General features: G+C 46.6%; 1 protein-coding gene across 1 annotated transcript in view; it reads right to left on the bottom strand.

The window, feature by feature from the left end:
• The window catches only part of L3MBTL4 (L3MBTL histone methyl-lysine binding protein 4), a 400,149-nt gene that overhangs the window by 293,002 nt on the left and 85,732 nt on the right, over positions 1-21,415 (bottom strand).

Genomic DNA, 21,415 nt, shown 5'->3' with positions numbered 1-21,415 from the left:
AAGCCCGTGCACCACAACTACTGAGCCTGCACTCTAGAGCCCGCGAGCCACAACTACTGAGCCCATGTGCCTAGAGCCCATGCCCTGCAACAAGAGAAACCACCGCAATGAGAAGCCCGCGCACCACAACGAAGAGTAGCCCCCGCTCGCCGCAACTAGAGAAAGCCCGTGCACAGCAACGAAGACCCAACGCAGCCAAAAATAAATAAATAAAATAAATTTATTTTTAAAAAAAGAAAGAAAGAAAGTGAATGGAGATGGTGATGAAGAAACGGGATGGAAATGGGATAAAGTGACACCGTCTCAGGAAAGAGAAGCGGCGGCTTTCTCTGAGGCATGTGTGACCGGTACGCATGGCAAAGCTGGAGGGATGAGAAGTTGAGGGCGAACACAGGGTGGCCTCCAGACTCCCCAGGCTCATCAAGGCCAGGTCATCAGCTGAGGCTGAGGTGGTACAAGGTCAGAGAGGCGAGTCAGGGCAGCAGATTATAATCCATCCAGTCGACGGCAGGAGCCTTCTCCTCTTTTCATGTATAACTGAGTAATTATCTCAACCACAACAATGTGTTCTGAAAATGGATTAAATTTCTGGAGAAAATAAATAATGTTCAAGCCAGTGAATAACTTTCAAGCAATGGAGGAGAATGAATATTTGTATTTAACATGTTTGCTCATGTTTTCTACATTTTTCTTTGTAATTCATCATCAGAAATCTAAATTTTTTCTGTTGAAAATATAGTTGCTGGCCCAGAGGGCTCTTGGTACAGAAGAAAACAAAAAACAAAAACCAACTATTCACGACAACGTGGCTTCTGCCCTCTAAAGCTGCAGACCACACAGCTTAACGTAATGTAAAGTAAAGTATCATACAAAGGTCTAATCTTCTCAAGCTCGTTATCTAGTTTATTTTAGATAAAAGCCAAAAGAAATCATCAATGTCCAGCCAGAAACTTGTTTCCAGTGTTTCGGTACATATGTCCTGAATATTTATGCCTATCCATTCATTCCCCACCTCTCTCCCACTTTTCTACCCTGAAAGCCTTGGCCTTGAAATCTGAAATCAGCAACTGTTGGCCTTCACTCAAATCATACACCAGTCCTGCTAATCTCTACACAGATCATTCTTAAGAATTAATTAATTACATTTTAAATTATGTGTATAGTTATATATAAATATTTTTAATATAATTATGTATATATACGCATGTTTATATGTATATATCTATTACATATATACATATATTTTAATATCTATGGGCAATTACAAGTACTACAATTAGGAAATATCTAGAAACTAACTACAAAACTATAAATGTAGAGTTTTTAATGAGCTGTATGTACAGAGAAGTATAAATGATCTAAAACCAGGCAAGGCGGGCCCTTCCTCAGCAAGCAGAGGGTTCTGCTGGGAGGAGGGGTAGCCAGTGGGGGGCTAAGGAGCCAGAGGGGCTGGCTAGATGCACTGGCACCTGGAGGAACCCAGATCTGGACCTGGTTCTCTCCTGTCTGAGTGTTGGTGAGTGCCTACAGGCACAGGAGGCTGGCGGGGCTGGAGGGCGGGGCTGGAGATCAGAGAACTCTCTTGCAATCTCCTGTCTTCAATCACCAGGGAGGGGGAGGGGCCTGTAATGCATACATAAAAGCTTTCTCAATACTTTTGAAACCAGAGGTGAAATAAAACCAAACCTGCAGCCGCTCCCAAACCTAGCTCAATTCCTACCTGACCCCAAGTGGTCAGTCCCTGTATGAGTGTCCCGTGCCTGCTGTAACAAACTACTGCAAACTTGGTGGCTTAAAACAACAGAAATCCATTCTCTCACAGTTCTGCAGGCCAGAAGTCTGGAATCAAAGCGTTGGCAAGGCTGCACTCCCTCTGAAAGCACTATGGGAAAGCCATCTCATGCCTCTTCCAGCGTCCCGGGGCTCCAAGTACTCCTTTGGCTGGGGCTGCGTCTCTCCATGCTCCCGTGTCTTCTCATCTGTCTCTTACAGGACACTTGTCACTGGAGTTGGGGCCCATCTGGACAATCCAGGATGATCTCATCTCAAGATCTTTGACTGAATTACATCTGCAAATACCCTCTTCCCAGGTAAGGTTCCAATCATAGGTTACTGAGGTAGGGAGGTGAATCTTTTTGGAGGTCACCATTCAACTCACTATGGTCTGTTACACTAGCTGCCTAAGAGAAGAAAAAGCATGGCCTCTCTGGAGGAAAATGATATCTACTTTAGTCTTTAGAGTAGATATACACACATCCAGCATACACACATCCAGCATATGTGAAAAATTATGAAATGTAAAGAACAAAATAATGCAACTCATAATCAAAAGATAAAACAGCCAACAGAGGCAAACCTACAGATGATCCAGATGTTGAAATGAGTGGTCAAAGACATTAACATTATTATTTTAAATATGTTAAAGGAAATAGAAAAAAGATAAACCAAATTGATAAACGATGGAGAAGTGCATCAGAAAAACATATTATCTACAAAAGAACCAAGGGGATATTCTAGAATTTAAACTTCCATATCTGAAGTCAAGAATTCATTGATGGGGCATAACAGCCGACTAGGGAACAGCAGCAGGAAGGACAAGCAGTAGGAAAGACAGACCAATAGAAACTGTCTGAATTCAAGCACAAAAAGACAAAGACTGGAAAAAAATAGAACAAATCATGAGAGATGTGGGACACTCTCAAGTGGTCTAACGTAAGTGTAACTATTATTCCAGAAGGAGAGACACAGCATGGGCACAGTCGATGTTTGACGAGATAATAGCTGAGAATTTTCCAAAATGTATGATGAACATCAACTCACATATTCAAGAAACCGAGTTAATTCCAAACATGAAAAATATGAAGAAAAACCCACCAAGGCACGTCAAGTCAAACTGCTAAAAAGGAAAGATCCAGAGATTACCAGACCAAACAGAAAGCAAGACTCAACTACATCTGCTTTTATATCTGATTTATATCTGCTTAAATCCATAAGGATAGAGAGACTGAAAACAAAAATGCTGAATTAAAGAAGTCTGACACAAAAGGGTACATTGTGTAAGACTCCACTTATAAGAAAGGCAAGAACAGCAAAAAATTAATCTATAATAAAACAGAAGTCAGAATAATGGTTACCTCTGGGGGTTCTGTGAGGGGGCTGTGATACTGTCTGAGGAGGGCTTGAGAGAAAATTTTTGAGGAATGGAACCTTGATGGTAGTTACAGCGACAGATACATATATAAAAATTAATTAAGCTGTACACTTAAGATGTGTACATTTAACTCTTTATAAATTATTGTATAGTTTAAAAAAACAAAACAAAGCAAAACAGGAATGGGCCCATAAACATTTACTCCAATGTGACATGCTTGCTAGTTCAATAATAAGATTCTGAATTGACAAAGCCCTACATAATCCTTCATTTATTCATTCATTCAATACACCAATACTAACTGAGCACTTACTACACACCTGTGAGTATTTTAGGCACTAGGAATATATCAGTGAACAAAACGGGAATAAAATTCCTTGTTTTTTGAAGCTCACATTCTAGTAGGGATAATCAGATACTATCAAATCAAGTAAATTTTTTAGTAAGTTAAAAGGTGGTTAAAAACTGGGGAAAGAAATAGAGCAGAGGGCTTCCCTGGTGGCGCAGTGGTTGAGAATCCGCCTGCCGATGCAGGGGACACGGGTTCGTGCCCCGGTCCGGGAAGATCCCACATGCCGCGGAGCGGCTGGGCCCGTGAGTCATGGCTGCTGGGCCTGAGTGTCCGGAGCCTGTGCTCCGCAACAGGAGAGGCCACAACGGTGAGAGGCCCGCGTATTGCAAAAAAAAAAAAAAAGAAAAAAAAATAGAGAGCAGAGTTAGGAGGGTTAGGAGTGTGCCAGTTGGGAGTTGTTGCAATTTTAAATAAAGTGGCAAAGAGAGGCTTAACAGAGTTGAGGGAGTTAGAGATCTGGATTATGTGGGAGAATGTCACAGATATGGGGAGCAGCCGATGCGAGGACCCCAGAGCCACAGCCTGTGTGCTCAGAACAGCATGGAATCTGGTTCAGCGGAAGCAGGGTGAGCAAGGGAGAGAGTGGAGAGGGTGGAGGCCAGAGATGTGACGTCAGGAAGGGCACGGGCCTTGGCTTTGACTCGTGGGAGAGATCGGGGTACTAGAGGGCTTTATGCAGAAGAGTAACATGCCTGTCCTGCGTTTCCAAGAGTCGGTCTGGCTGCTGCCCTGGGATGGCCTGGAGCACAGGGCAGGTGGCCAGGTTGGAACCTGGGAGACCAGGTGCAGGTGAGCAATCTGGTGGCCTGGACAAGAGCAGGGTTAGCAGAGGTGGTGAATAGAAGCCTGATTCTATGTATGTTTCAATGCTGGAGCCAAACAGTTTGCTGTCCAATTTCAATATTAGTTATGACAGAAAGGGAGGAGTCAAAGATAAGGTCATGTTTTTGACGTGAGCAATGGGAAGGATGGAATGGCCTTTGCCCGAGAGGGAGAAAGCAGTGGGCGGAAAAGGCTTAGAGAAGAAGATCAGGGACTCAAATCTGGGACACGCCACGTCTGAGATGCCGATCAGGTACCAACTGGACTCGTGGAGCAGGCGGTTGAGACAGGAGTTTGGAGTCCATCAGCATATAAGTGATATTCAAAGCCATGACATTGGATGAGATTTCAAAGGAAGTAAATACAGCTGAAGAGGTCCGATGACAAGCCCTGGTGCACGCAGGTATTGAGAGTTGGGGAGACAAGAAGGGATCCAATAAAAGGACTCTAAGAAGGAACAGCCAATGAGTAAGGAGGACAAGCAGAGAACGTGGTGTCCTGGGAGCGAGACGAAGAAAGTGTTAGCAAGAGCAAAGACATCTCCCCCAAAGAGGTCTCCTTCCAGCGGAGGCAGAAAAATGCCAGGAGACTCCAGAGGGCGCAGGGCACAGACTGGGACCGGGGTGGGGCAGAGTCGGGCGGTGACCTGGGCGTCTGGGCTTCTTGGTCCAACAGCCATAAACAGGGATGAGGGGCACAATTCCCCGCGGAATCGGAGTGAGCGGTGGCGGGGCTGGGGTTCTGGGGGGTCGGGCGGAGTGGCTCCTGGGGGTGAAGGAGAGGCAGAGCGGGAGGCCGGGCCCCTCTCAGCACAGGGACAACTCCTGAATGTACTCTACATCGTCTTCCATCAGCTCTCACTCACTGTCCAGCTCGTAAGTCCTGCTCTCTGGCCGAAAGCACCCCAGGCAACACCGAGGACAAAGGAGTCTTCCAGCCCCAGCAGGAGCTCGCAGGGCTCACAACACTGTTTTGTGGGGTTGGGGAGAGAAGACCTACTCCCATTCAATGTCTTCCAGGCAAACTTCCAAAATTAAGTTACAGAGAGCAAAGAAGATTTGAGCCTATTTAAGTCCTTCCCACTGGAAAAAAAAAATCAAAGAAATTCTGTAGTTTTAACTTTTAAGAATTTTAGGCGCCAGTGAATGTTACAGGGATCAGCTTCACGCTTTACTGAAATTCAGGAGCACAGCTGCCCACACTGCCACTGAAATAAGTAAATATCCTGTAACTCAGGTGAGGAAACTGACTCAGTGAGTAACTCTGCATGAGCTTCTCCCCTCAAGGGGGTGGGTGATGGTCACTGCAGCCCATCCTCCTCGAAAACTGGCCCAAATGCCACACATCGGCTGCTAAATGCCACCATCATAGTCATCTTTGTCATTTCTTTTAAAAATATTTTTTTGGGGACTTCCCTGGCAGTCCAGTGGGTAAGACTCTGCGCTTCCACTGCAGGGAGCATGGGTTCGATCCCTGGTTGGGGAACTAAGTTCCTGCATGCCACGTGGTGCAGCCAAAAAAATAAAAAATAATTTTTTTTTTTTTTTTTTGTGGTATGCGGGCCTCTCACTGTTGTGGCCTCCCCCGCTGCGGAGCACAGGCTCCGGATGCGCAGGCTCCGGATGCGCAGGCCCAGCGGCCATGGCTCACGGGCCCAGCCGCTCCGCGGCATATGGGATCCTCCCAGACCGGGGCACGAACCCGTATCCCCTGCATCGGCAGGCGGACTCTCAACCACTGCGCCACCAGGGAGGCCCTTTTTTTTTTTTTTAGTAAAGGAACAACTATGGCATCACAGCTATCACCAGTTTAAAAGCAAATACAGTGGGAAGTAGCCCATTTAACTAATGACAGCCCATGTGCTGTGCAGCCTGAACAACGGCCTGTCCCTGTCATTTCAGGAAAATCACAGCATCTAACAGGAAGGTCTCTGATTCTCCACTCTATGCACTGTGGTTCTTAGCCTGGAACTGCCAAGGCAGAGAACACCGGAGCACCGGAGGGCCAGTAAGGAAGACAGAGGCCCCCAGACAGGAAGTCGGCAATAAAGGTGCAGCCGACACAGTCAACTAGGAGAAGTACCGAGGAGCCCCGATCCCCACCCTGCTCTAGGTGGGCAGGTGAGCTGAGCCCTCGCTGCCACAGTAGAGTGGCTGAGCCTCCCAGCGCGGGGTGGTGGGAACACTGCGGTCCTTTCAAAACCGACAGACCCACAAGGGATCCAAGTTCCACCTCTCGCTAGCCAAGTGACCTTGAGCGCGATGCTTATACAGCCTGACCTTCGAAGTCCTCAGCACAGAATGGAGGTGATGGTGCCAAGCTCTCCCAAGTGCAGGGTTTCCTAACCGTGAGCTGTGATGTATGAAGGTGCCTGATGCAGAGCAGGCGTCACAAGCAGGGATCATGGGTGATGATATTATCAGATGAAGAAGGAAAAAAAAAAGCAATCTTTGGAGGTGACAGTGGCGTTAGGTAGGGAACCCGACAGTTCATCAGGAGACCGTGGTCTGGGGCTCTAGTCCGTCAACCTCCAGTGTCTGTTCAGGCAGCTGAGAGCAAACCCACCTGAGCCGCACTAGGGGATCTGGGCTCAGCGGCAGGTGGTCCAGGGAAGGGAGGCAGGCTCCCATCTGGCCTCAGAGCCCCATCGCCTCACCTGGATGTGTGGAAGCCTCCCACCTGGACCCGTGCAGTCTGGAGACAGGGTGTCAAACCTCTCACCCCTTACTGGGTACTGGAATACCTACTTGCATATTTACCAAGTAAAGCTGAGCTAACCGATTTGCCAGGGTTTTCTGCCCGGTGTTAGAGCTGCACGTGGCCAAAAGCAGCTGCAGTGGATCGTGTGACACGATCATCCATTTGGGGCAGATACACTGGGATGAATCAATCTCTTCTAACTCTCAGACTCTTTGAGGAACAAACACAAACGTATGCAAACAGCAAACGCAGAAAAGCCTCACCAACATTTCTGCAGCTGAAAAATGGCTGAAATTTATTTTTATTATGAAAACATTATTTTAGGGATAAAATATTTTGTCACTGAGGAGAAAACATTCTTAAAATTCCATGCAATCCCTGTTCCCTCTCAGTTTCATTTCTGCAGATGCCTATTGCTTATCTGATTGGCCTTATTAGCTATTCCATAGAGCCTGGTTTCCCTGTGCTAGAAAAACAAAATGGAATTTTGAAGAACGATCTGCAAACCAACCCAGCACAGACAGCACCGTCATACGTGTTGGTGGACCCTGACGGTCGGCGGCCGAGGGGACGAGGGGTTGGCTTCCCCACCCCAAGGACGGCTCCTCTGTTCTCTGCACTCCTGCCTGTGCCTGTCCGCTACAGCCTCAGCCTCACCCCCTACATCTCTCCTGCATCTGCATCCCACTCACACGGTCGGTCCCACAGTGACTAGGACACGCCCAAAGCACATAGGGCAGTGTCAGCATCACTGGTGACTACGTCAATGGCTACTTCTCCCACAAGTGCAAGAATTACCCCCAGTTAGTCCCTAACCTACAGCCCCTCAAACAGAACCTTGGAATCTCAACTTGACTTTGGATACACATAATTCTTACCCTTAAAATGTGGGTCTTGGGTTGAAATTCTGAATAGATTATCACTAGCTAAATCACGTCATTTATGAAACTGTTTGCTCCTATGGAGCTATCTATCTAAAAAACAGTGTCCAAAGCCTTGTAAGTGTAAAACCCTGATCTCCTTCCCCAAGTGAAGAATGCTCCCACGGGAGTTGAGAGACTTCAGTGCAAAGCCCGAATTCTCTGAGCATCTAACAGTATCAGTGACATCCCCAAGTGTGTCCCCAGAGGGCAGAGAAATGGCTCTGACTGCAGACCTTCATCCTGAGATCCGGAGGCTGAGGACCACTGCTAAGGGCGAGTGGCGTGGCGGTGACTGTACCGCTTTTCATCCAAGCCTGAGCTGCCTTCCTCCGGGGTCCAGACCCTGCAAGCACAGGCAGCGAGACTCAGCCAGTCCCGACCCCCTGGAGGGAACAGTGGGCCAGCCAGAGGACCCTAAATCCTGGCTCCTGACCCCTTGCGCCCTCCCCTTTCTTCTGGGGCAGGAGGACAGACTGTCCCCACGGGGCCGCTGTGCCACGTCTCAGTGGAGGAGCCCTGCCAGGAGGAGAGGGCTCCCACCCTCCTCCCACAGCGGGGGCAGGGCTGGGGGACAGACACGGAGACAGACCTGGAGAGCGGGTGGGGGAACAGGAGAAAGACTGGCAATGCTGCTTCAGACCCTGGGTTCAGCCGTGCGTGTCACCTGGTCTACACCCGCGTCGGTGAGCCAATCACTCCTGCCCCTTTTCACCTGTGCTAGGTTGGTCCCGGATTCCTCAGGACTGCAGCAGAACCTTGACAAACACTCCTTAAGGAATTCCTTCAAGATCAGAAATTCCACCCAAAAGGCATGCCGTGCGGGGCCCTGCGTGACTTAGAGACAAGGCTAGAGAACTGGGCCTAACAGAACCACTGACAGTTATGGTTGGTACCGGAGGCCCTGGCGCTCCCGCCACTCTGGACGGTACTGACCAGGCCTCTGTCTTGGTCCCCAGAGGCCGACACTGGCCTTTCTCAGGTGTCCTCTGCCTGCGCAGCTGCAGCCCGGGCTCTGCTGTCCTCTCATGGTAGCCACTGGACTCCTGCTTAGGGCAACTGCCAGACTCACATTTGCACAGGTGTAAACCCACGTGCGTTCACGGCCACCTCGGGGTGCTGGGGAGAGCCCGGCCCAGCGCGGTGGACGGCCTCCTCTTCCCTCCCCGCTCACCTGCACCCCGCACCTCTGAATCCAGCCCGCTTCTTCCACCCCTCCCCCTTTCTCGATGCCACTCTGACTCCCAAGCTAATCTAAAGCCGGCTTTCACCTTCCTTAGTCTCTCTTTGTAGTTTATTGTTGATGAAACATCATATTCTTCCTAGTAGACACATCTTCACAGAGAAGATGTGAGGAACACAACTCGAACACAACACAATCCTCACACCGAAGCTCACTTGGAGGCCTCTCACACTCAACACTCACAGAGTGGGTGGTCATCTCAGCCCGTTTGTCAGTTTCATCTCCCATCCCTGCTCATCTGACTTATTACCTGCTTGTAATAAGATGTCTGATATGTATCAGGGAGAGATAAAACACTATTTCAAACCCCAGAAACTCTGCACTACTCTCAATGTACACTTCACTTATTCTAAACTTTACTGAGATTTTGAGACTTTTGCCTCATTTCTGTTTCTCGTGTCAGTATTCTGACCACTGGCTGTATAATAAATATTTTTAAAGAAATAAATAACCACGGGTCTAAAAACATTAGTTTCTATTGTGTTTTTTTCTCATGTGTCCCTCGGTCTGCTTCTCCCTTTCAGCCACTTGCCTTGAGCTTCAGCAAATTCAATGCCACTCCCAGAAGCCTAAACTTTAATAGAATTCTACAAATCAGTCAAAATGGAAAAGAAATGACATGTGTTTAACAAGTAGTGACTGAAGGTCTCTCAGCCTTTTCAAAGTGGACAGGACACCTAACTGACGAGGAGTTTAAATGTCGACAAAGATGGGCTGGTCCCGCAGCCCTGGAGCGTGACCGTTAAATCACTGAACGGAAGACACGGTCCCTCAGTCTGGTAAGGCAACACCTGGTTCTGAGGATGCCCACAGGCCAGAAAACATGTTCGAGGGTACAATCAGGTCAGGTTAAATATTTAGGCCATTTCACTGATTTTGTTAGTGTTTAACCAGTCTCTCTCCTCTCGTCTGAATTAGATTTTGGCTTCCAAAAGGGATAAAAATCTCTTCAATGTTCTAAGCTTCTGATATTTGCTAGTAATGTTAAAGAGATGGCAGAAACCTGACCTTCAGATACAAGCTGACATGGCAGATGCAAGGATCAGGTATGGAGGATCCCAAATCCAATGCAGGCTTGTTCACATCTTGGGACAGCTCACTGGCCCTCACGCCCTGGAGAGGGCTCTGCAGGTGGATGTGCGCTGGCCACCAACTCTGTGTGTCACCAAACGCCCTAGGGCTGCACCGTCCACTGCTACAGCCATTCCCCACATGTGGCTATTTTCATTTAAATTAATTAAACTTAACTATAATTGGGTGAACTAGGAGTTTGGGGTTAGCAGATGCAAACTATTACATATAGAGTGGATAAGCAACAAGGTCCTACTGTACAGCACAGGGAACTATATTCAATGTCCTGAGATAAACCATAATGGAAAACAATATTTACATATATATATATTTATATATGATTACTGCACAGAGCCTACTGGTAATAAATACACATAGAACTTACCACCTGGACAAGTGGGCAGTGTGGGCTTGAAGAGGGACACTGAGCCCTATTGCCATGAGATGGCAGGAGTGGCGGGGTCGGGGGAGGTTTCAGCCACGCTATCCACAGCCCTAAGCAAAGGGGAACCTCTATGACCTTAGTCTTGAATAAATATAGTTTCTGGGGCTTCCCTGGTGGCACAGTGGTTGAGAGTCTGCCTGCCGATGCAGGGGACATGGGTTTGTGCCCCGGTCCGGGAGGATCCCACATGCCGCAGAGCAGCTGGGCCCGTGAGCCATGGCCGCTGAGCCTGCACGTCCAGAGCCTGTGCTCCGCGACGGGAGAGACCACAACGGTGAGAGGCCCACATATCGCAAAAAAAGAAAAAAAAACTATATATATATATAGTTTCTGGAGGCAATGGAAACGGAAACAATACAATGAGCTTCAGCAGAAGGGAATCACTGGTCCAGCACAGACCATGAACTATGAGGAATGACCAGAGAAAAACACATCTCTGAGCTCTCACTGAAAACACTCAGCCTCAGGGCAGCTAGAGAGCCTCAGAGTGTCAGGCAGGAAGGTGCCGGGCGGGAATGCCCGCAGAGTGGACAGCACCCCTGCAGGGGGAGCCGCCCCAGAAGCCAGCAAAGGAGGGGTGAAGGAGGCGCCAGAGCAGAGGCCAGGCTGCAAGTGTCCTGAGGGCAGCACAAAGCACTGCGGTGCAAATTGCTTGTTCCTTCCAGAATCCTGGATGCAAATGGTAAATCATCAGTGTGCAGCCCAGCAAAGGACAAGGTCAGTCTGCGGCTTGGGGTTGTGTATTTACTGAGATAGGCCATCCTAATACACTGATGGGGGGACATCGTGGGGTCAGGCTGTCAGAGGAATTTGCCTCGGTGGCTAGGAAGCAGAGATGAACCCAGGTTTCTGGAAGGAGACGCTTACGTCAAGTGAAGTGGGACACCCCCAAAAGCAATGTGGACCCTCCATGCTGCTGCCAGTTTTTGACATTAAATTTGCATTTATTTTAAGAGAAGGAGGTTATTATTACTAGAAAATCACTAGCAACTGTTACCGTTCAGAATCCCAGCCATTTGTTATCCATTATGTATCCATTACCATCCATAGCCCCACTGTTTGTCATGTGCTATTATCATAATGGCCCCATAATGGGCTCTGCTTCTCTGACACCATTGTAACTGCCATGACTCACTGTGTCAATATTCCAAGGGAGAAAACATCATACACAATGAAATAATGCATGATTTTAGTTATTCAAATATTATATCATTCTTAGCCATGCTTATAGCTACCATGTTGCCTATTAAAAGTCTATTAGTAATACAGACGCACCAATTAAAATCCAGTGTTCCATGTGGTATTATAAATAGTTTCTCTTTTATGGGGGATTACATAGAGGATATCTAGTTAATGCCAAGGGTTAATGCACATTTGTTTTGATAAGGAATAAGGAATAAGGAATCCTTAATAATAGCAATTTACTTCCAGTAAACAACCTATCAGTACATTTTTATTTATAATCCTCATTCATTCATTCAGCAAGTGTTTATTTGGTGCCGATGAAATGCCAGGGACTGTTCTATAGGCACAAGGATGTCAAGAGTACTTGGGTGGGACTTCCCTGGTGATCCAGTGGTAAAGAATCCGCCTTCCAATGCAGGGGACGCGGGTTCAATCCCCGGTTGGGGCACTAAGATCCCACATGCCGTGGGGCAGCTAAGCCTGCACACCACAACTACTGAGCCCACGCACCGCAAACTACAGAGCCCACGCGCCTTGGAGCCTGCTCGCCATAACTACAGAGAGAAAACCCGCATGCCACAACTAGAGAGAAGACCTCGTGCCACGACAAAAGACCCCACATGCCTCAGCGAAGATCTTGCGTGCTGCAACTAAGACCCAACACAGCCAAATAAATAAATAAACAAGCAAATATTTTAAAAAAAGAGTACTTGGGAAATCAAGAGAGAAAAGTGCTTCCTCCGTGAGCTTACATTCTAGTGGCAAAACATGATAAAGAAATAAACACACGAATGTGTAATCTAATGTCAGATAACCGTAAATCCTATGATGCAGATTAAATTCATACAAGAGGAAAGTGAATGCTTTGATAGAGCCGGGATAATTCTCCCACGGAAACTCTGAGTGTGTGTTCAGACATGGACGGGAAGGGAGACTGGCCATGGGGACAGGGGTGATTTTATTTTGCATTTCTTCTGTCTTCCCGGTGAACGAAAAGCAGGGTTCTGAGAGGAAGGAGGACTGTGAAGCAGCCTCCTTGGCTGATGGGGGGGCGGTGAACTGATGGGGGAGGAGGGGGTGGAGTCACAGAAATGGACTCGGGGTCCCTGGACACCTGCGGAGATGACTTTAAAGCCAAACCCCTCGGAATGGCTCTTTGTCTTCTCTGGCTGCATGACTCAACCTGGCCTCATTCAGAAGTCTGTAAAAGGCAACGATTAGGGCAAAAATCCCCTTCCCAGTGGAGAGAGGGCCTGCAGAAGGACAACAGAAGCGGGAGAAGAGGAAGCAAATGCCAGTGACACGGCACTTGTGGAAACGAGACGACAACGTCTGCTTCCCTGTAGGGTCTTGATGCAAAACCTCCAACTTTGGTACATTCACATAAAATTGAGCCCAATTCCACTTATTAGGAAAAAAAAATATCTACTGACTTCACAAAGCACATCTTTGCTGTAAAAACCATGAAAATGGAATTCTTCTATTTCCCTGATTCTACTGTGCGCATCCCTCACGCACCCTTGTAGCACCGTTTCAACGATTATGAAATCCAGATGCACCGTCCATCCCTGTGGAAGGGCTCTGCCAGGTGCCAGGGGCAGAAGCCCGTCGTGAAACAGCTGTCATTGCCCACACGGGTTCTGAGTATGGCCGGTTCCCCAAGAAAGAAATGAACACTAGTACTCAGAGGCATGAGAGGGGGCAGCATGTGACCACTGCTGTGAGGTAGAGAGTGGGGCATCACTTCCACTCCAAAGAGAACGGTTAATATTAAGCCCAAAGTCTCCAGCCAGATCCTTGCACTTTTCTAAACTGTACAGCTGCCTCTAAGGTGATAAAGGATGGGAGAAGACAGGTCGGGGAAGTGAGTGGACAGTGGAGCGTGAGGGACCTAGTCGGGCACACTAAGAGTTGATTCTTTTTACCTCAATGCACGTGCTCCAATCCACATTTTAAGTCTGCTCTGGCATCTCTGTGCAGCATGGATTGACAGGGGCTTGGGGGTGCAGAGAGCCTAGCTGGAAGGGAAGTGTAGTGGCCCATGTGAGAGGTGATGCCGGCTTTCATCAGGGTGGTTGTCATGGAGATGAAGAGAGGTCAAGAGATGAGGGACACAGTACTGGGAGTTAGAATCAATAGAATATGGTGGCGGGCTGTATGTGGCTGTTCTGAGACGGGCAGATTTTAGGAACGGTTCCCAGGTGTCTGGATTGAGCAATCTGGTGGATAAGCTGCCCTTTACTAAGCTGCGGACGCTGAGGGAAGAAACAGGTCTGGGTCTGCGTGCTGTGGAGTTCAGCCAGGACATATTAACATGGAACATATAAGCGATATCAAGTTACGGTTAAATACATGACTGCAGCTCTGGGGAGGAGGCTCTTGTTCAAATGCAGATTCTGACTCAGCGGGTCTGGGGTGAGGCCTGTGCCTCCATTCCTGACCTGCTCCCAGGTGACGGGGAGCCTGGAGCTGCAGGGAACCCTCATCTGTGCTAAGTGTGGAAAAGCCACCCCAGTTCCACCCGGAAGGCGGGATACTGATATTTTCAGCAGCGCCTGTTCCCAGTTTGTGTCGGCCTGTGTCCCTGATCATCAACTGTTCTCGGGGGGCTGCCACCCTGGCCAGCCTGCACGTCTGGACCCCACCACAGTTCCCTGTTTGGTTCGACAGTCCTGAAACACAGATCCACCCTCTGAGTTTATGAGATCTACCCCGCTTCTTTTCTGTCAAAGGCCTCCTCGGAGCTGGCGGAAGAGCACCACGTGAATGCAGCCTGGTCCCACTGTTTCCACAGCTGCATGCTGGTCCCGCCAAGGAAGCAAGGGCACAAACGCCCGGAGGGAGGCCCAGAGTAGGACGCACAGGGAATAAGCCTCTAAGAAGTAGTAGCAGGGAAAGAAGATCCGCCCCACCTGCTTGAGCTGCAGGCTCCTGCGCCCTGTTCCCCACAGCTGAGCCCCAATGGCTCCACAGCCATGCAGCTTCCTGTGATGCCTCTGCTGCCAGGTCCAAACACAGAGCTTGTATAGCCTGTCTGCCCAAGGGCCTTTCAATTAAAATAAATAAATAAATAAATGTGTGTGTATGCGTGCGTGTGTGTGTGCAAATACATACATGCATGCATGCACACACACCTTTTAAAACAGATTAAATCTGAAGACTCCTTTGTCTCTACATGGTAGTAAATAAAGGCATTTGGTGTTTGGAAATGCAAATATCTCTAAGAGAAGAAAAACTGTTCTTCTTGAGAAGCCGTCTGCCCCTCGGCATCTTTGCTCACAATGCTCGCTGCATTGTAGTGAACTTGCACACACCTTACGGTTTGTGTCATGCACTCTACACTGAACTGTGATTTAACCCGTCTCCCAACTAGATTGTGAGGGCCTTGTCTCAGGGCCCCTGGCTCCTAGAATGGTCCCTTCTACCCTGGGGTGCTCAGTAAATAAAAGCTGTTGATTGCATAGTAGACCTCGCCTCTTCTACCTGTTTTTAATGTGTATCTTAACTTTAACACCACTGCAACAGTCAGAATAATGGTTCTCAGCGATGTCCACATCCTAACCCCTAAAACCTGTGAAAACACTCCCTTACATGGCAAGAGGGATTTTGCAGGTGTGATTAAGTGAAGGACTTTGAGATGGCAGAGACTATCCTGGGTTATCCTGTGGGCCCAAGATAATCACAACCGTCCCTATTCACGGGACACAGAAATGTCAGAGGGAGGTTTGAAGATGCTACCTGCTAAATGTGGAGAAAAGGACCAAGAGCCAAGGAACAGAGGCTGCTCCAGAAACTGGAAAAGGCCAGGAACAGGATCCCCCAGAGCTTCCAAAAGAAAGACAGCCTTGCTGAAACCTCCATTCTAGCCCAGTGACACAGGGCAATGTAATGTGCTACGCCTGTGTGATTTTAAGCCACTAAGTTTGTGGTAATTTGTTACAGTAGCAATGGGAAGATAATACAAGTCCATTTTGGGAATAAACTAACCTGAGTAAGAATCTACCCACTGCCTCCTCATAGAAGCATCTCCTTTCCCGGCGTCTATCGCCTGTCCTTATATCACAAGAAATGACACAGATTTTGTAACAAGGGGGAAAATGCCTAATCACCATCTTGCCTAATCAGTTCATTCTGGGGTGTTTTCATTTAGTTATTTATATTTGAGAGATATTCTCCTGGTGGTAAAAATAGAGTGTGGGGCTTCCCTGGTGGCGCAGTGGTTGAGAGTCCGCCTGCCGATGCAGGGGACACGGGCTCGTGCCCCGGTCTGGGAGGACCCCACATGCCGCGGGGCGGCTGGGCCCGTGAGCCATGGCCGCTGAGCCTGCGCGTCCGGAGCCTGTGCTCCGCAACGGGAGAGGCCACAGCAGTGAGAGGCCCAAAATAGAGTGTGAAGCAGGATGTGAGAAAAAGAGATGATGCCCGGCATAATTAGCGAAGCATCAGCATCAGTGAGGGCATTTGTGATGTCAGAGCTGCAGCTGGTCAGAAACAGCACACTTCTGTTCAGGAGAACAGCAGAGACCAGGAGTGTCTCTTCAAAGACTCTCTCGTTCGCTCTGCAGACAGACAGCAAGTCCAGACCGCACCTTCCGACTGAGGTCTGGGAAACCAGTCTTCACTATCCGGCAGGCAAGCGGCCCCGTACTTTTTGAGTAAATACACAGCTTTGAATGAAGTGATGGAGTATAGTGGATGGAGGGCCTTTTACTAACTTAGCCAAAAGTCCATGAACCCTTGAAACACAAACATAATCCAGTATCTATGTAGACAGGGGCGTGCATTTTGCAGCTGCACCATCTACAGCATTCCTCAGACACGCAAAGAAATGCATAACCCTAAAATAAGGGTTCAAATCAACCAGTGCTACCGCACATCACCTTTTATTTAAGAGTTTCCACACAAGACAGTGTTCTGCATAGAAACTGTGAAACGTGCTATTTCTATTCTTTGGAGCTCATGACTAAGCTAGTGTCTCTAGCCAAACAGTCACAGGTCAGGATATCAGCAGGTCCTGCAGGGCAGGCTGGTGAGACGGGCAGGGTGAGGTCACCCAGGGAGAGGGAGTGCCGGCAGCAGCTCCAGCGGTTCTTTACGCTGTTGGAAAGATTTCTGTTCTGGATACGCTGACTTTCATAAAAATGTTCAGTGTGAGTCTCTACTCACAGTTCTTGGAGAATACAACACCAGCGGCAGATAAGCTGACTCTGGGAAAGAAAGTACATTATGGCAGGGAGGGGCTTGCCTACACTCACTCGGAAAATCAGATGAATGGCTGGCAATCCACTGATACTAGGAGGCATGCATTTAAGTCTAGAAAGTGTTGATTCCGTGGCATCATCTCATCTACCTCCTTGACTGACTACATAAAACTTACCTAAAACTAGACTGAGAATTAAATATAGATCTGGTTTGGTTCACAAATCAAATATCCAGGAAAAAAAAGGCATGGATATAAAACTGCTTATACTAAAGGTAACAACTCAATAAGTTCATCTCATCATCTAATCAGTACGGCGTATCTATTAAGACAGGCACTGGCAAATTACAGCCCAGAGGCTAAATAGGGCCCTAGCACCCATCTCTGTGCATGCCGGTAGCTAAAAATTGTTTTTACATTTTTAAATGGCTTGAGAAAAATCAAAAGAAGAACACTTCATGACACGTGGAATTATCTGGAATTCAAATTCCAGTGTCCATAAATAAAGTTTTCTAGGGACCCAGCCATGCTCACCTGCTTCCATAAAGTTTACGGCCACTTTTGTGCTAAACCACAGAGCCAGCGGCTGCGGCAGAGACACTTGGCCCCCAAGGCTGGGTTACTCTCTGGCCCTTTAACTGTTGGAGATGCTGCCCTGCAGGTTAACAGCTCTGGCTGAAGACCCGGGCCACCTGGTCCCTACCTGCTCTACCGCTTAGGAGCCACGCGACCTCGGGCAAGTTGCTGAAGTGCCTGCACTTGTTCCTCCATGAGACTCCCTTGTGGGGTGGCGTGTGGATGGGGAGAGGAAAAGGATGTGAAGCATGCACAGGGTAGCATGTGGCACCACACCCGGGTGAGCCGTCACAGATGTTATTATTGCTGTTTGTTGTGACCATGATCACACTAACGCAACTTTACCAGGTAGAGCCTTCTACCTGCTTCAACTTTTCTGGAAATCATGGTTGACACTAATTTATAGTTTCAACTACTCTGAAAATGATCTCTTCATTAATTGGTCATAATATTTTTGAAAGTTGTCCCAGTCTCCTTCCCAAATGAAGACAGTCATCAATCACTGTGGCACGTAATGGCCATTAATTAGAAGTTTAGCTCAAAGGACTGTCATTTTTTTTTTTTTAAATCATTCAAATATTACCACTCCATTCTCCTTATTGGTGACTTTATTTTTGCTTTTGTTTTAAATTGGGAAGTTCCTCTTCTTTTTTTTTTTTTAAATAATTTTATCATCATTTTATATGATGTCTTTGTTTATTTATTTATTTTTGGCTGTGTTGGGTCTTCGTTTCTGTGCGAGGGCTTTCTCTAGTTGTGGCGAGCGGGGGCCACTCTTCATCGCAGTGCGCAGTCCTCTCACTATCGCGGCCTCTCTTGTTGCGGAGCACAGGCTCCAGACGCGCAGGCTCAGCAATTTTGGCTCACGGGCCCAATCGCTCCGCGGCATGCGGGATCTTCCCAGACCGGGGCACAAACCCGTGTCCCCTGCATCGGCAGGCAGACTCTCAACCGCTGCGCCACCAGGGAAGCCCAGGACTGTCATTTTTAATGTTAGTATCTTGTTCTAGTCTCGTATTTCAAAATCATTTTCAAAAATGCGCCCGAGATGGAGATGCTGGTGAGTGAGAGGACGCACTCCACACTCTGCTCCCTCTTTGACAGATAATTACGCCAGGACTTGTAGGGGTCAAGCAACTTCCTCAAAGTGCTGGCAACCCTCAATTAAAATGAACATTCACAGGTTTGTATTTGGACTTTTGCTTTGCATGAGTCCACCTGCAAGATTTTTTCAAACAAAAGCTTTGAACTTATTAATCTAACCTAAAATTCAAACTAGTTTCAAGTCACACACATAGACCACTTACTGTGACAATTTCTCTTGGTCATGATGCTCTTATTTCATTTAGAAATGCCACAAATACATCCAGTTAATGCATTAAATATGAAAAGACTTGCTGAAGAGACTCAATTTATTAATGATTCAGTAGAACTTCCTAAAACATCTATTTGGAATTCATTTATAATTCATTTCACAGCTTAGCTGCGGTTCCCACAGGGCAAATATTTATCAAATATTACTCTGTCTTAAGTCCTCCCTTTATGTTTATTTGTAGAAGAATACTTTTTTTTTCCAAATAAAGGCTAAACTTCCTAAAAGCATCCATCCGTCTATTGTAATTTAATGCTCAATTCCTGATAAGGTGACAGTAACGGGTTTTCAGATATAACAGAGTACACTGTGCAACCAAACAAAAGAACAGTTATTAAACATAATAGCTGGCCATAAACTGAACAAGACACACATTGAGTACATCATAAATATTTATTAGAGAGTAAACATGGTAATTAATAAACACAGTAATCAAAACAAGAGGGAAGTAGCATCTTAAAACCCTGTCATTGTAAGAAAAACTTCACAGCTCACCTACCAATGAACGATACACAACCAAATTGATATTTTCAGTATGAAAATCAGAATATCTGGCCTGGCTAGCACCAGCGGAGTATAGAGTATCTTGAATAGGGCTGCTATCATCCCTAACACTGACAATTATAGCCCCTAATGCCAATGGCTCATCAGAGCTGCAGAGTAAGGGCTAAAATGAGTTGAAACATCTAAGTGTAAACTAGTTGTGCAAACTTGGTCAAATTCAGTTCTCCGTGCCAACTGCAAAGAAGAAATAACACCTACCTGGAAGGGCTGTTGTGTAACTAGACTTATTGTGGTGATGCTTTCCCAACATATACAAATCTCCAATCATATGGTACACCTGAAACTGTCAATAATATACTGCTATACGTCAATTATATCTCAATAAAAAATAAACAAGAGAGTTGTTGGGACGATAAAGATACCATATGTGACATACTCAATGAGCTCCCTGGAACAAAGCCCACATTCGGCACCTGGGTCTTCTTACTTTCCTATTACTGCGTCTGTGACTCCTGAGACTGATGTCACCACACCCACTACTGCTCCTGCTTCTACTAGTGCAACCACGAAGCAACAACCGCTGCACCCCCCTTCTCTTTAGTGGTCACATGTAATAATTCAGATTCTTTGGAGCTAAACACTTCAGGCCCAGTGAGATAACCATAATAAATAAAATAGACAATAACAAATGTTGGTAAGGATGTAGAGACACTGGAACCTTTGTATACCGCTGGTGAGAATGTAAAACGGTGCACCCACTTTGGAGCAGAACATTAAACAAAGAATTATCATAGGATGCAGCAATTCTACTCCTAGATATATACCTAAGAGAAGTGAAGACATATGACCACACAAACACACACACAAATGTTCACAGCACCATTATTTAAAACAGCCAAAAAGCAGTGGTTAAGAATCCGCCTGCCATTGCAGGGGACACATGTTTGGGCCCTGGTCCCCTGCTCAACATGCCGTGGAGCAACTAAGCCCGTGTGCCACAACTACTGAGCCTGCACTCTAGAGCCCACGAGCCACAACTACTGAGCCCGCATGCCTAGAGCCCGTGCTCCGCAACAAGAGAAACCACTGCAATGAGAAGCCTGCGCACCGCAACAAAGAGTAGCCCCTGCTCGCCACAAGTAGAGAAAGCCCGTGCACAGCAATGAAGACCCAACGCAGCCATAAATAAATAAATAAATAAATAAATTTTCAAAAGAGTAAACAAGAAAAAGCTACAAATAAGAATTTATGCAATATGCTTAAAATTAAATTTAAAATAAAACCTTAATAACAATGTATGTGGGAGAAAATACCTATAACATATTATTCTTGAATAGCGTTTAGCACAGTTTTCATTTGTCAGAAAAACAAAGGACATTGCCAATATCTGCTTTTGATAATCCATGGCCAAGGCAAATACGCATCTCTATGTTTTACTAAAATGTACGTACTGATTATTCTCTATGAGATGAATTAGAAGTTGTTTTCAAATTAGGCATATAGCAAATAAGATTTCTTTTAAATTATATCAAACTGTATATCGAACTTAAATACATCTTTCTTAATAATTTCTATAAATATTCATTGGCTTCAATCTTTTTATTAATATGAAAATAAACTGTGCTTGGGTGGAAAATAATTTTTGAACTGTCATATACTGTAGAAGATTTATTGAATTCCACAGATGCTTTCAGCTCTCTGTATAAAAAAATGAAAGGCTTTCACTTAAGGATAATTTAATTTTGAAGATGTGTATATTTTTAAAAAAACAGATGTCACAGCAAGGATGGTATAGAAATCTGTGAATCAAATTTTCACTTAAAAATCTAACCTTTTGTTTGAATACAAGAGAACAAGGAGGTAATCGTTCTTGT

The sequence above is a fragment of the Mesoplodon densirostris genome, chromosome 15, assembly GCF_025265405.1.
Source record: "Mesoplodon densirostris isolate mMesDen1 chromosome 15, mMesDen1 primary haplotype, whole genome shotgun sequence".
NCBI classification, from domain to species: domain Eukaryota; kingdom Metazoa; phylum Chordata; class Mammalia; order Artiodactyla; family Ziphiidae; genus Mesoplodon; species Mesoplodon densirostris.
Note: the sequence above shows the minus strand (reverse complement) of the source record. Positions and strands in the feature narration are given on the sequence as shown.